Below are 17,184 nucleotides of genomic sequence, written 5' to 3'. Positions count from 1 at the left end.
AGCTTGATTATTAATTAACCTTTCTCTTAACATAGATTCTAACTAAGATAATTAATTTTTTTTTATGTTTGTTTCGAATTTTGAAAGATATCCAAACTTTCTAAATTTAGACAAAGGACTTTTGGTGTAATGGGAAATCTATAAGTATTAAGGTACTCTTGCATTAAACCTCATAATTTAATAGTGGATTTGGCCTAAATAAGGATTAATACTTGTTTTATTGTTAACTTCAATATTTTGAGTACATTATTTATTTTACCATAACACATGTACATATTATTTTCGGTTAATATAATTTATTGTATTTATCCATTTCTTCTGTCTGGTCTTTTAGTAATTTTCTGTTTTAATTATCATCGGGATCTTCTTATTCATCAGGGATAAAACAGGTGACGCTTATATTTTATTAAATTGTAATTCAACCCTCGCGACTCTACCAAGGTAGTTAGTGCTAGTCGGCTCCTCTTTAAGGAGGTCCCCGAAGCAGTCATTCATCTCTATTTAGTCTCCCTCCTAGCCCATATCTTCATATTTTTACCTCCTTCCTTTGTTTTTCTTGCACCCATTTCCTTTGCTCCTTTGCTTTATTATCATCCTGATTATCTAATCTTTTCCAGGGGTAGAGCATCCAGCCTTCCATCATCCATCAGCATTCCATCCTCCATCTAGGTTCCATTTTATCCATTACTATATTGGTTTCATTTAACAAACTCTAAGGGCAAAATCTCTTCGCATCGCTTAAGCAGTAACGACTATAGATATAGAGAAATTAATAGACATAGAGGGTTTAATTTCGTGCGAGGTAATTGGCACAGTTTGCTTATAGCGACTGCAGCGATCCCCGAGCGTATTCTTGAACTAATAGGAAACGAAAATGTCAAAAAATAAGCGGGGGATTTAAATTTATTCAGTGGCGGGATATTCAAATGCAACCAAAATAAATTTCACTAAAATTTGTATGTCTGAAGGAATACTTCTAAAATATTTGAAAGCAAACAGAAATATTCTTTTAAAAGGTTGTAAAAACAAGTTTTTAAAGGTCATTTAAATAACTGAAATCAAAAATATGGTACCAAATTAAGTAATTTGCAAATGAGAAGTTTATCATAATATATTATTTATGTTGTACAAAGGAAATATTATATAATTATGTAAATTATAATGGAAAATGAACATTTTGTTTTTCAACCTCATCAAATAATTGGTTTACATTCAAAGTATTCTAGGAAATTCCCAGAAAAACAATTTAGCAATTTTAACAAAAAATTTAATTTTTGAAGGGAAAAAAATATTTATTTTTCTTTCTTAGTTTGTGACTAAGAAAGAAATATAAATGTTTTTTTGTATTTTTATAAGATGAGAACAAAAGATTGGGGATTAGAACAGAAGATCCTAATTAAAACAAGTTTCAAATACAATAAAATGCATATTTATTTCAGAAAGAATAAATAAAATATTACATATAAAATGAATCAATAAACTCTTAATACAAATTTTTCACATTAGCTCGATACAAATACAATATATCCTATACATATGTATCTTTCTATATCTACTAATTTCTATCTATATCCACATAACATTCATTTTATCCACTCTTAATTTTAATTTCATACGCACCAAGTCAGGCTAAACCAAACACTTTATCCTTAGTAGTCTATGTCGGCCTTTTTATTTTTTAAATTCTTAAAGTAATTTTGAAAAAAACGAAAATGCAATAGGATTTGTAGATGAATTGTCTATGTCTTTGAAAAATCCATTTTCTGGTAACTTAAATAGCATTTTTAATTTATTTTTACTGCTTAGAATTTTACTTTTCAAGTTACATAATGTATTTTTTTTGAATCCTATTCATGTTATATAGTTTTTTTCGGTGTTAAATTTTGGAGTCTAGTTTCATTGATTTCTTCTAAAATACCTAATTAACTTCTTTTAACATTTAAGCTCTCAGTACTATTATGTGCCCTACTTCGCTTTTGTGAAAGTAAATGATAAAGGATTTTTTAGAGTTGATGATATTTCATGATTTTGTTCCTCACAATTAATAAGAGAATTTAGTCCAGATTTATTTTGAAGGCTTGGAGGAGCACTTTGTATATTACTTGAAACTTGGACTTTATTTCCTAAATTTTTTGTAGGTAGTGCATATTTAATGAGCCTCTTATGAAAAGTATTCGTAAATTCACTGTTCCTAAAGTGGTCTTCACATAAAAGTTGGATTTCGATACTAATAGCTAAAACCAAAAGTTCAAACCATTTCTTTCGTTTTTCATGATCAGTTCGAAGTTTAAATAACACTTTTTTATTTCTGTAATTTTCTGGACCACAATGATAAAAAAATATTAGGGCAATTTGGAGCACACACCTTCGGTTTACATGATCTTATCACTACAAACACATCTAGGTACAAATATAAGAAACAGACAGTTTGCTATATAATAAAAAAGTACATATGCTATGCCAAGAATAAAAATACTTTCTTACCTGGTTAGTGGTTCTTCATTTATGAAGTTCACGGCGCGCATCAGGAAGGCAAAGTCCATCACCACCGGGTGGATTTGCTTTAACTAGAACTAAAAAAGGATTGGTTAATTTATTTATAAGGATGAAAAGGTAATTGAAGCAAAAACCAAAAGGATAAATTCTTTTTAAAAAAGGAAGAAACTGTAGGTCCTGAAAGCCAAATAACCTCTTGTGTACAGTTAAGTATACATTGTAAATGCATTAGGTTGTACAAGTTTTTTTTTATTTTTTCCAAACTTGGCAAGCCAGTAGGAGAACCGACCACAAATATTGAAGAACATCTGATAATAAGCAGACGTAAGTCCTTCATGAATGGGTGAACATTGTACATAGCAAAATGGCACATGTGCCTTATTTATTTTATTACCTTATTTTTATTTCTTTATGAAACAGATACAGGTACAATAATTAGCTGCCAGACATTTATGTATTTTAAAAATAAAATACACAAAAAAGTTGAGAAAAAAAAGCAAGAGACACGACACAAATCAGAAAGAATGGTGAGAACAATGAAAACTAGTAGCAGAATAGCACCAAACCAAACCTAAGAGCTTTACGTTTTTCTTGTTCTTTCTGTTTTTTCTGAATTTCCCTCCCTTTTCCACTTTTGCTAATGTCAATGTCAGGTGAACTGTCATAAATATCTGTTAACTGTCACCTGGTATCGCCCTCGAAACCAACTTCTAAACTAATATAACAATCAGATATATCAAAATTACTGTGTCAACACTCTCTTATTTTTATGTCTTTATGGTAACGACTTAAAGTGCAATTTCATAAAATTTGTAGAGAGTTCCTTTAAAGGCTGCCATTTTAAATATACCTACTTACAACACTGATAGGTTCTTAAATAGAAAAAAAGTTCTATGAACAAAGAACGCACTTCTTTTTTCTCATTTAAATTCTTTAATAGCCTTAATATTTTCTTTGCAAACACTTAAAGATTTTATGGGGTATTGCCTCCTAAAGAGTTTCAATTAGAATATTAGAAAACAGTAAGTAGTAGTAGTGACATGTGTAAAACAACACGAAATAATTATACTTCACTCTTACGATAGCTTACGAAGAAACTATATGTGAACTAACGCGATGATTAAGGTTTGGCTTCAGTTATACTCTTGAAAAAAGGGGAACCGCGCGAGGGGGCTCCGGGGCCACACCTTCGTGGCCGTGCACTTGCCTGACGGCATTCCAAACTGCTCCGGGCGAGAGGCTGCCTCTGGCCTCGAAATCCACCAGTGACGTAGGATCTACGTTGATTTCGCATTCAATTCCTTATTATTCTAATGACAAAAATGTTATGTATTTTTTTGTCGTATGTAAATTACACAAAATACTTACAATAAACTGTAAATAATGTGTAAAATAAAGAATATTTCAACTTAGTTAATTTTGTCAGAATATATTAATATTAGTTGAGAATAATAAAAATAAAATATATTTTTAAAAATTGATAAAAACTCTTAATAGAAGCTTTTCTGTTTACTCCAAGAATAGAAATTACAAACGGACGAATAAATGGTGAATGTTAAGTCGTGAACCGACAAACCCACTTAATGGTATAACTACGTAAATTTTCGATAAATTTCCTATGATTTCTTGAATAAAATGCCAAGATCTTTATTTTTTATTTAAATATTTTATCACATCGTAATAAATTATTTTAAAATAATAAAACTAGCGAAATTAAGTGACTATAAACTATGCAAAAACGGATACTTACCGAAGAGTGGGAATCAACAGGGTGACGCCGAAATCTAGTTTCAAATGATGCAAATAAAGCGCTTCTTCTGTATAATTCTGTTAGAGAGGCAGATAGTCCCTTGCTAAATTCCAAATGTCAAGATTCATTAATATTTTAACTTTAAGCGAACTACTGACCCCGGAAAGTCTTTTTGGCTATAGACAAGAATTCACTAATTTTACATAAATGAGACGCTATAAGTTGCAAAAATAATTCATCCTCAGAAATAACCGCCTTTCATTATACGCATTACCTATTCTTCTTCACGTTTTCTTATTCTTCTTCAAGTTTATTTATATCAAACTTTACAATATTACAACTCAGTAAAACAAATAAGGTACCATAAATAAACAATTACTTACAAAAGAAAACCTTGTTAGTGGGACAAAAACAACACTAGTAATAATGATAATAATAACATAGAAAAGAAAAAAAAAAGAATACCTTTATACCCTAAACATAATTTTCTTCTAAGATTACATAAAAATGTCTAATATCTAAGCAGCTAAAAGTTTTCCATATTCCTTAACTAACCATAAAAAAATATATATCATGGAATAACAGGGGAATAAAAGGGGAAACAAAAACTAAAGGAAAGGCAGCTGAACAAGAGATGATTAGGATTGGTTAGACATGGATTGAATTAGACATGGTTGGACGTGGTTGATTCAATAATGTCAAATATAGACTCTAAAAACTCATGTGTTTTGATATTGTTAGACTACACAAGAGCGTTTGATAAAGTAAACCACCAGGTCCTGTTCGCTTTGCTATTGCATATTAGATTTTCACAGAGTGCTGTCGATCTAATTAAAAGCTATTTATCTAATAGGGTTCAATATGTAGAAACTGATAAGGGATGTTCGGACAGAGGGTCGCTTCACTGTGGTGTTCCACAGAGCTCCGGGCTATCCCCGTTACTATTCTGCATATATACTTGTTATCTCACACATGCCCTTGAACACTGTATTGACTATAGTTTGATGATAAACAATTAGGTAGGTTGTTAGTTAGGTAGTGCTGATGATAAACAATTATTATACTCTGTCACACCTAATAGCATAGCACAAACTCAACTTAACATAAATAAAGATTTGAATCAACTAGTTCGAAACTCAGAAAAACACCACTTAAAATTAAACCCTTTAAAAACTAAAATACTTGCTTTTGGAAAACAAAAAATTGACTTAGAAAACCGACTTAAAATTAATTTAAATAACTCAGAGCTTACCTTTGAAAAAAAATCTAGGAATTTTGGGGGTAATTTTAGATACAGATTTAAGATTCAGCGAACATGTATCTGCGTGTGTACAGAGGGCGTATATGCAAATTTAAAGTTGTTATATCCACATAGGCATGCACTAAGTCAAAAACTAAAATTAACATTGTCAGATGCTCTTGTGTTAAGTCACTTTAATTATTGCGATGCATTGTATGGTCCATGCCTAACCAAACAGGATAGGGACAGGATACAGAGAGTTCAGAGGTCGTGTTTGCGGTTTGCATTTGGCGCAAGGAAGTTTGAGCCAGTAATTCAAAAACTCAAAACTTGCAACTGGTTGGATATGGAAAATCGCCGTACATTTTACTCCGCTGTCTTATTCCACAGAATAATATTTAATAAAAGTCAGTTTAGAGCAGATGTTCACAGCTAACCTAACCTAAGGTATAGGGGCTTAATATCTCCTCATTTCCATAAGACTGCCTTGTTTGCAAGATCTTTCTCTTATAATGTTTACCTATTATACAATCATATTCCTCTCGAAATGAAAATACTTACGCCTACAAAATTCAAATATCTATGTAAAAATAACTTGCTGACAGACCACTAAGTCTTGTTGTTTTTTGTTTATCTTTTGTTTCATACGGTATAGTGTACTTGTGTTTTGGGTAGGTACAAACGTCTACTATAAGTATAAGAACTAGGAACTATTAGAATTTTTTAGGTAAAAACAGTGTTGTAATTTACTTATGTTGAAATTATAAAAGTACATGCTACTTACGATTTGCTATTGTGCTAACATTAAATCTATATATTAATTTAATATTCTTTGTTGTTAGTTACAGTTACAAAATTTTTACGGAGTTTATTCAATATCAGTTTTACTGCCTTAAACTCCATTTTGTAGTAATACATTTATCATGTATGAAGAATGTATACCAATAATGCATTCTAACTTGTACTATTACTGGCAAATAAATTTATTTATTAATATTATTATTATTATTATTATTATTATTATTATTATTATTATTATTATTATTATTATTTCGAAGCTAACAAGTAGTAGGTTTATATATTTAATGTATTTAATTTTATTTACCTTGATAACGGTAGAAGATTTACCGAAACGTTGGTTCAAATTAGATTTTTTATTCAATAAATCGGTTTTTCATTCTTTTCAATTTGAATAAAAAATATAGTTAGGATATTGAAAAAAAGAAACGAGCTCAGAGGCCGACAGGTAAAACTTTAGCTTCTAAGTATATAAAAAAATCTATTATACCTCAAGTAAACTATTGTATTTATTTTTAGAATTTTTGGACTTAATTTGAGTTTAATATAATGAAAAGTATCGTTAAAGATTCAAGTTCATATTTCTTCTAAATTCCTTAATAAGTCTATTTTCTTGTTCTTTTCAATAATTCAGCGTATGAGATAGTATTTTCTAAATTGATATATACTGAAATAGTGACGTAATATCCAAAAAAATAGGTAACTAATTATAAATGCCTCACAAAAATATTGATTTTACTTAAAGGTATTTATGAAAAATTATTATAGGTTGAGATCGGGTGAAAATCCAAACAAATTGAATTATTTGTAAATACTCTAGACCTCATGCCTCGTTAATCGGACTCATCATTGGCTCAAAGGTCCATGTATCCGGAAGCCCGCGCCAAAAGCCCTGCAGCCTATCATGCGGGGCACACGTCTCACGAAGCCCCCAAGGTCCATCAACCTCGCTTGTGAGAACTACTAAATTAAATCTTTATTTGATTATTGCATTTTAATCGATGTAGGGTTAAAATTGAATAGAAATCGGAGTTTTGGGAAATAAAAAATAATATATTTTTTGTGAAAAATGAGCTTTTTTAATAGGCAATTAAATTATATATATTTATATAGCGTGCCCCGCGAGGGTCAAAATTTCACTACGTATTCTTTAGGTAAATTTGCATTGAAAATATCCTATGATTTTTTTTTAAGTTAATATTGAATTTCTGCCGAAAACTACAATAGTGCCAAAAAATAATTTTATTTAACAAAAAACATTAATGCCACTATGAAAATAACTGTTTACAATAATTGTCCAAATATTGATGTGGCTTATAAGGGCCGGCTAACTGATCTAAGAAGCCACACCAAACACTAATCCAAGAAACGGTGTTGAAAATTCCGTTCTATTGTTGCATGGAGAATGTCGAGCTGCCAGGAATGGGAATTATTGATAGCGTCTGGGGTGGATGTAGCTTCAGCGGTGAACAAAATGTTATTAACCAAATCACGACGTGAAATGAGCCAATTGCAGAACTGCATACGAGGGTCCAGATCAGTGAGATGCAGAGCTTGGACTGGTTGTAGATAAAATTATTGGGAAGTGATCCTGTTGCTCTCAGTTGATTAAAAACTCCATATACTCATTCATCAGGAATTGTGCGATTTGGATAGCTGCGGCGGTATTCAACCACTCCTGCTCTACCACTTTCGTTACAATATTCGTATACTAGCAGCATGTCTGCGTATTATTTATTTGTAAAAACATTTGTGCAAATTTCTGCCAAATTGATGCAACTACTGTAACAGAATAATAAACGAAAGAAGTATCCATGGTAACAAAAAAAACAAGTATCCATGGCACTCGGCCTACTTAATGTTGATAGAATGTCATTCCAGAGATAATTATTATAGCATTACAGTTTTTGACACAATAATACTATTAAATTTAGGAAAGTCATATCTTGTTAAAGAATCATTTGAGGACCCATGTTCATAGGACATTTACGATTAAAACTTACCTAAAGAACACGTAGTGAAATTTTGTAACTTATTAAATAATATTAATAAATATCATAGAATAGGATAGAGTCTAATGCCTTGCATGCCTGAGCATAACGGGTTCCCAACTAGAGTCTTCCACCTCTGGACTTGCTGGTGTAATTCGAGGCAATAAGGACTGCAGATGAGGCTACATGTCCTTAGTCAACTAATGGCCGGTGAATATAATCATGCAAAAATCTTGTCACAGGCCATACAAGAATGTCCTCTCCTTCTAATGAGCAGTGACTATATGCCACCTGAGGCAATGAATTGCAAGGGTTTTGTGACCTATATCGGTGGAGATTAGTGGCAGGATAAGCTGAATGAACAATAGAGCTGGTTCAGAGTTCTGTGATGGGGCCCTATATACCAGTGGGGCATACTAGCTGGGAAAGCACATTACTGTGTTCCAGAATTCGGTAGGATCAAAATCTATAACTTGTGTAACCAAATGTGTAGCTGTTGCGGTATCAATAAAGAGTCTGCTGGACAAGTGGACCCTCCTGAGTTGGACGGAAGAACCTGGTATGAGACAGGCTAAAGCACACATATATTGGCCCTCTGCCTGTCTCACCAAACAACTACTGCGCTTAAAAAGACGCGAAATTCGGTTAGTGAGAGGTCATTTAGCCAGACACTGGCACTTAAGACTTTATCTCCGCACCAAGGTATTGCAGACAGCCCGGAATGCCCATGGTGTCGTAAGGAGAATGAAACTACAAACCACATTATCGGCGAGTGCCTAGCTCACGCGCACTAGGTTCAAATATCTGGGTAAAATCTACAGTTTACCCAGCGACATTCTTCAAGCCAGTACCTATTCCCTAAGATTCTGGGAAGTTCGTGTAGTAGTGTCACATAAGTAACTTAAGATCATGGTTTGTTTGCCGCTTTGGTCATTTCCCACTATAATCAGTATTTAACTTTATATAAGAACAAATGTGTGAGAATTTTTTTTATTTAAATGAATGCCAAAATATACTTATATATACTTACAGTATTCTTTTGCAACTTGAAAAGAATAGATATTTTAGAAAAAAAAAACTACATAAACGGCACAATAAGCAGAGGGAAATCTAGTATGCAGTAATAAAGAAAATAAGATTAATAGAAATAGAGGACAATAAAATCTCTTATAAGGCCGCAGATGTAAAGTGAAAATAATAAAATATTCGTCTAATCCAATCCAAGTCCAATCTTCGAACTTCCATTGTCTTGATTTTAAAATTGGCATGATGTTTCGGTTGGGAAATATCTCCAACCGTTATCAAGTGTAAAGTAACAGCTACCTAATCTACCGGTTTATAGACTAGAGGTGTGGATATTCGGTCATGTGTGAAGCATTAGATCTTGTAGCGTCCTGACTGTAGGGGTCTTCAGATCTTAAGAATACAAGTTGCTTGCACAAAATTTTTGCTTCTATCTAATGTATGCTGAGGCCATTAGACCAAGGGTGTTACGGTGATCGCTTTGTCTTGTTTATGTATGACTCCTCATTCAGAGGTATACACAACTCTTGGTGTCCAATAGGCATTTTGGTTTTGTCTTCGATACTAAAGCTCGCATGATTCAGACTGATTAGGCATATATTTACTTTACAAGAACATCTAAGAAGGGCAGTACTGACTCAGTTTCCAATCCCATCCTCAAATTTATGCTTGGCGTTATATTACTAATGTGCTCCAGAAAGTTTGCTAGCTTTGTAATCCCAAATAATAAATGTGAATAAAAAATCCCAAATATACAATGGCATGTAGAAGCCACACCTTGAGTTTGGATTGAGCTGTCCTTAAAGCGTGCTCCTGAAACCACTCCATGTATATTATGTTGGCCACTACTGGAAATATTTCATTTCATAAAGTTTAGGATAAATTTATTTTTGTAATATTTTTAAAAAATTTTTTAAAATTAATTTATTAAGATTTGGGTTATAGGGTTCCAAAGAAAACTTCACCTAAAAACAATCGTGAAAAACATTTCCATATTATATAAGATGTAAAAAAGCATACTACACCTATTAAATAAAATGCTGCTAGGGTTCACGATAGATATTACAGCTGGCTGAGCAGTAAGCTGAGCTGGCATTGGGGACACAGTCAAAAACCAATGCTTAATTTGCCTCAAATAAAGTTGTCAGTAAACCCTCAAACAAAACAAAAAAGAGAAGAGATATTCCCGATTGTGAGGTTCAAAAGTGCGTAAAATATCTGGGGTGCAGCTCGACTTTAAGCTGACATGAGACCCAGAGAGAGAATGTGACTGTAAAAAATTGGGGTCAATTTTAATAGTATTTCTAAGAAGAAGCTTAGAGAGTCGTGTTTCTGTATATACTTTAAACACTACTTACTATACGCTTTGCCATTGAGATATGTCCTAGGGCGTCTTTGCATAGGGGAGGGCAAACTCGGTCACCAGGTTTTTGTATTGAACATTGCAGAAGCGCATGGTTCATATTATGTCTTCTTTGCATTACTGGGAAGATGGCCAACATGCTTTCCGGGATTTGGAGATTCTCACTTTTCATGCCGTTTTTATTTATTAATGTCTCGTGTATGTTAAAGAGAATCCAATGAAGTTTCAAATGCACCACTATGGCTATGATTACCCGACACGTCATGGAAGTGATCTAGACTCGAATAGGTGTAAAATTCTTAATAAATTACTTTTAATTTTATAACGCTTTCACTAACTATCTTTAAAAAAGGTTAAGGTAAAATGAAAATCCTGCAGTCTCCCTCCACTTATTTATTAAACATTTAGTTAACTTAAAATTCCCTATACATGTTTCGGTCACAGTCGTGTCCATCATCATGGGGTAAAAGGTTTAAAACTGGCACCAGACACACGCCCCAGGGTTTGATTACATATCAAAAAACCTCTATTTATTATTATTGTCTTTAATTTTAATTTTTCATTTTTATTTGTTTACATTCTATTGTTGTCGAGACTTGTTGGTGGCAAGTATGGACTATTTTTTCACTTTTAAAAAAGGTATTTAACATTTTCTTACCTAATACATTTTTTTATTCTGAGGAGTTCCTTGCCTATAATATGAATAACGTTGTATTCTGGGTGTGATTAGTGTTATTTATTGTATTTATTGACGTAATAAATGTATATTACGTCACTATTTAAATAAATATCAATTTGGAAAATACTATCTTGAACTATACTATACTCTCAAAAATATACCTATTCACGTATTTAGAAGAAATATGTGAATAATTAACATATTTCATAATTAACATTTTCGATAATTGTTAGTATTTTCTAACATAACACCCAACAAAATAACTGTAGATTCTTTGAATGATTAATATCTGCAGTATATTTCCAATGCAATATTTAGGTTAAAAATTATGCTAGAAATAATGACGCTTACAATACATAAAAGTATAATTAGGTATTAATTTTACATATCTATACATAATACATACTTAATACGTTGTATTAAGTATGTATTAGTTAGCTTATTTTCTAAGACAATTAGCCTTAGCTTATTTTCTAAGCTTATTTTCTAAGCCAGCTATTTATAGCTTATTTTCTAAGACAATTCCATTATTGGTCTTCCTTAACCTATATTTTGCAATCTGCTCTTTACTAACCCTGCTGCTTTTATTGAACCGATAAGGCAGATGACAGATTGGTTAAATATGGTGAATAGGAAGAAATTTAAAAACGTGATATCCTGGGAATTTAACGACACACCTTAACCCAAAATACCTATACCATTTTAACGTCACTACATCTACAGCCATTAAAAAAAAATATTTAAATCATTAAAAGAATAAAATAACACCATCAAAGATTGTCGACATCTCGCGAACAGGTGTCCTACTTGAAAACCAGTCGTTTGACTTATAGCGGCGCAGACTTAATAATGATTCGTCATCCGCGACAAACACCATTTTATTTATCGTCGACTACAAAATGCAAATAATTGTCTATTATATTCATTGATGGGCGGTCGTTCTTAAAATAAGGCTCTTTTATCACGGTTGAGTAGTGGATTTTATATTTGACTTGCAGGAGTAAAAGAATGTGAAATGATTTGACCGAATTATTTTTGTGTTGCTGTCCCTAACACCCCTTAAATTTGTCGGTAGCTTTTGGGGACACCTGTATAAAAAAATATATTTCATATATCAGAATATAATGTGTATATTAACGATTAGGGTAAAAATATTTTTAGAAAATTATTTGCTGATTTTTAGAAAATGTTTAGCCAAAAGTTCACACCTAGTCTAATTTTCTTATTGTTACGGTAAAAAAGTAGCTGGTAGCCAGGTGTAAATCGAGTTGTCCCTGATTATCAAGAGTGGAGCATTACTTTATCCTGATGTTCTAATATATAGGATACAGTACTTATGCTTATTTATCAACTACATCAGATCTTATAAGGAGTGTTTCAATAAGAACTTAAGATGTAAATTGCGCGCCACGTGATTATGATATGACAGATCGCAAGTTAACAGATAGGAGTTGGTAACCGTGTCGCATTACACGGTAGAACAAGGCCTTCTGATTGTCAAAAATTATTTTTAAAACGGTGAAAGTTTAATTACCACTATTCGTTGTGTGTGGTTAAATGCGTCCAATGTTCGATCGAAATAATGTTTATAATTCATATATTGTGAGAAGAATATTCAAAAAATTCGAAAGTACTGGTTCGGTTAAAAATGTGAAACAAACGATACGAGCTCGCAGAGATCGTTCAGAATAAAGCATCACGACAGTTCGCGAGGGTGTGAAAGAAAGGCCAGAAACGTCAATTTGTCATCGAGCAAAAAAATTTCAGCAGGCACTCTTCAGCGAAGTCACCCTAAAGATTTACAGCAACATGGCAACGACTCAACAACTTCTGCCAGCAGACCATGAACAGCGAAGAAAATTTGAAACTTGGTTATTTTGCAAGCAAAATCATTTTCAGTGATGAGGCTTCTTATAACCTCGATGTCTTCATTAATAGCTGAAACTGCCACATTTGGGACTTAGAACATCCACGGATGATTCATCAGAAAGGATCCACAATGGAGTAATTATTATACCTGTGTCTAGTCCTATTACGATAATAGGACCGTTTTTCTTCGAAAACGAAAAAGCTACTACAGTAACGGTGAAAGACGAACGTTATCGTGCAATGATAACACAGTTTCTTGTGGCTAATTGGAAAGCTATTGATCTTGACGACATGGTTTGAGCAGGACGGTGTTACATGTCATATCACCCGTGAAACACCGACAATCTTGCACGAGTTTGCTCCTGGTCATGTCATTTCCCGATTTGGTGACTAGAATTGTAATAATAATAAATAACTATATCTTTATTTGGTATAAGTAAAACAAGCAGTAATAGTAATATAAACATTAATCAAAGGACAAATAAAGAGAAAAAAACTAATGAAATACATCTGTAAATCCGCAGAGAAAAAAAAACTAAGTGTGCTATTGTTCCTCCAAGAACAAAGTTTTATAATCATTTTTAAAGCGAGATATTGGAATTGAAAAATTTGGTCTAAATCGATTAAAAATTGTTACGGCAATGTAAGTATAACTATACATGAGAAAAGAGCTGTGCTATGGTGTGGCAATTTCAGAGTCTTATGTCTTATATCTCTATCATGAATCGCATTTCTTGGAATCAATTTCTCTAACAGATATTTTGACTTTTGGCTTTTATAGAGCCGACACATAAATGTAAGAAAATGAAACTTAAAAAGAAATGACATTTTTAGCCACTGCAATCGATATGGACAAATGATCAAATTTTCTTAAATTACACACAAATCGACAACACGTATTTTGTACACGTTGCAGTTTCTGCTGGGCTATTTTATCAAGACAAGGATAATACAGTACATAAAACAGTAATTTAAAATGGATAACACTCACGATACTGAGAGTTTTTTCTTGTCTTAAAATTTAAAATATGATTGTTAGCATAGAGCAAACGCATACGCAAATAGCACCTCTGCAAGACAGCACTAATATATCCTTGGAATCTTAAAGAAGAATCAATAGTTAGACCAAGAATCTTGACCCTCTCAGCAAAAGCCAAGGGGTTATTATCATATTGAATGTATATATTTTTTTCAACGTTAGCACGACGATTTTTATTGGCAAAAAGTAATACCTTAGTCTTATTAGCATTAATATTAAGATTGTGTTCTTTCGAGTAGGGTAAGATTAAGTTTAGGTCTCTATTTATACTTTCAAAAGCCTGTTCTTATATAATCTGGATCGAAATAATGAATTAACTGAGTACCGTCAGCGTACTGGTACACCTTAGAGCTTTTTACGACTAAAGGAAGATTCGAAGTATATAGCAAGAATAGAAGAGGTCCAAGAATCGATCCTTCAGGAACTACCGAAATTATGTGTTTCGAATCGGAGTAGTTGTTATTGAGACATACTCGTTGAGTACGATTTTAGAGATAGGACTTAAAAAAAGAAAAAACAACTTCATTACAACCATAAAACTTTAACTTGGCGACTAACAAGTCATGATCGATTACATCGAAAGCCTTTGAATAATCTAAGGCAACTAAAATTACGGTCAGTTTTTTATCGAGAGCCCTTATTATGTTGTCTATGATGTTCAACAGAGTGGTAGCTGTACTGACTCCTTCTCTAAAACCAGACTGTTTAGTTGGAAGTATGTTACTATCAGTAAGATAAAATGACAACTGTGCATAGACAATGGGTATGGGGTACACAATTGACTCACGTCAAGGCTGTGAAAAGTAGCCTGATTCTAAACTAGAATTTATAATTTTTGTTATATGGTCAATAATCTGTGGCAGACAAAGGTGTAGCATTTGTAACGAAATGCTACTGCAACCTGAGGCATTTGACCAAATCTTGTGACACAGATTTATGCCAATAAACCTGCAACCATCGAAGCATTTAAAGCTGAAATTAGACGCTGTATCAATGAAATACTACTACATGTATGCAATAACTGCATTGAAAATTTGGTCAAAAGGGTACGCATATACCAGCAAAGCCGTGGCGGCCATTTATAAGATATTTTATTTCGTATATAATTCCTAATTGTATATTGTCTAAATCAATAAACATTTCAATGCTTCGCTACAGAACACCATGTTTTATTGAATACTGATATCTTGCGAATATTATTATTTAAAAATTACTGACTGAGAAAATACCTAGTAACCAAACCCAACTTTTGCTGTTATGTTCACATCAGACAATATGTACAGTTCCGTTAGTCAAACAATTAAAAAACAGTAGGTGAGCTCTCAAAAATTATTATTAGACAAACTATCTGTATAAAACTGGTCTTTTAATAATCTTAAGATAATTAGAAATCTGACAAATCAAGTTATTTCAAATGTAGCCTCACATAAATCGCACTTACCCTATGTAAATATTGCAAATTTCAGTTGAAAAAAAAACGTTTTTCGTGCTTCCCAAAGCCAACTTCAGCAGATGGTTGAACTCATCATCTAATCTTATAACATAAAAAAAAAACAAATTATTAACAACCGTTAGAATAATTTTCGGAACATCATTGCCTCAGCAAGTTGTCGGACTTTTATTAAGATGGTTATCGCGTTTATAAATAGTCAGTTAACTAGCCTGAGTAACCTAATGTGAAGATTATTATTTTAGTTTTAAGTTGGGTCAATGTGGAAATGGAAGAGTCTCAGAGCTTTCACATGCTGATTGGTTACAAAGAAATTATGAATAAGTATACACTTTTATGTTTACAGGCTTCCTTGACAAAATTCTTTCAGGTTTTTCCCATTGACTTAAACATCAAAAATAAATTAAAATTCGGTCAATAATGGATCCTGATCATCAAAATTACATTGCGGAAGTTCCGCTAAATTAATTTGCGTTCGCCAAGATACTCCTGGCAGTACTTACAAAAATTTTTTCTTTAATGTTCAAAATTTGTTCAAAATTTCTTTAATTTGATTTTAAACCTTTTATAAGCGATAATTAAGGAACTCGCCAGGCAATTTTTCTATTCACCGGATCTAAAGGTTAGAAATGCTGAAATCGTTTCCATGAAACTTCAGTTTATTTGCTTTAAGAGTCAAAGCTAGAAAGTCACTTAATAGTACACTCACAATACTAATAATATCCTTTTGAAGAACTTTTTATTTGAATCAGCCTATCTTAAGCAAGCTTGTTAAAGTAATAAAAAGTAATGTGTGTGTCTTGTACTCTGTCGTGTGTATTTATATTTGAGTGCTAACCCATAGATCCAGTTTTGTTTTGTGACTGGATACCTGGCCGATGCCTGAACTGGTTGTTGTGTGGTGAACAGGATACACCCTTTTTGTTTTGTTATTAGAAAGGACATTACTTATTTATTAATCCTTTTGATTTGAGTATTTTAAGACTTTATAACGATTTTCCAAAAAAAAATGTTTTTTAGTAAAAAGGGCCCGGTCAATATTATAGACAAAAACATTTTTTGATGAGTCATATTTTAAATTAAAAAATCAAAAAAAACTTGAGAAAAAAACTAAATTATGTCATTTTCAAAACAGTACAGTGCAAAAAATTTTCAATTTGTAATTTTGTTACAAGGATTATTGGCAGTACTCACATACTCTCATACTTGATATAATTCCATAAGTTTTAAGTAAAAGTCGGAAGTTTGTAATAACTATCAATGATAAATTCTAGTTTTCTCTTCGAATTTAATGTAAGTAAATTTTCTATTGTTTTTCGTATTACTAATATAAAAATATTAAAATAATTACTCTATTTTAGCATGAAATAACCGTTTATATTAATCTTTAAGTGTGAGGGCTGGTATATCTCTAATCCAACACAACCCTAAATAAAAAAAAATTACCTAATATAATATAATGAGATAATTACACAATTTACTATAA

At 32.1% G+C, this 17,184-nt stretch overlaps 2 protein-coding genes and 1 long non-coding RNA gene across 6 annotated transcripts in view; 2 read left to right on the top strand and 1 right to left on the bottom strand.

Annotated features, from left to right (window-relative positions):
* The window catches only part of LOC126736462 (transcription factor AP-2-epsilon), a 150,868-nt gene that overhangs the window by 95,733 nt on the left and 37,951 nt on the right, over positions 1 to 17,184 (top strand). The window lies entirely within an intron of this gene.
* The window catches only part of LOC126736458 (zinc finger MYM-type protein 1-like), a 93,546-nt gene continuing 77,925 nt past the window's right edge, over positions 1,564 to 17,184 (bottom strand). The window contains exon 3 of the transcript XR_007660667.1: positions 1,564 to 2,573. The gene's annotated coding sequence lies outside the window, so the exon portion shown is untranslated. The remainder of the gene's footprint in view (positions 2,574 to 17,184) is intronic.
* LOC126736482 (uncharacterized) lies at positions 3,069 to 3,908 on the top strand. The gene is made up of 2 exons (XR_007660670.1): positions 3,069 to 3,518; positions 3,582 to 3,908. It is a non-coding gene; the product is annotated as an uncharacterized LOC126736482 (long non-coding RNA).

The sequence above is a fragment of the Anthonomus grandis genome, chromosome 5 (assembly GCF_022605725.1).
Source record: "Anthonomus grandis grandis chromosome 5, icAntGran1.3, whole genome shotgun sequence".
NCBI classification, from domain to species: domain Eukaryota; kingdom Metazoa; phylum Arthropoda; class Insecta; order Coleoptera; family Curculionidae; genus Anthonomus; species Anthonomus grandis.
Note: the sequence above shows the minus strand (reverse complement) of the source record. Positions and strands in the feature narration are given on the sequence as shown.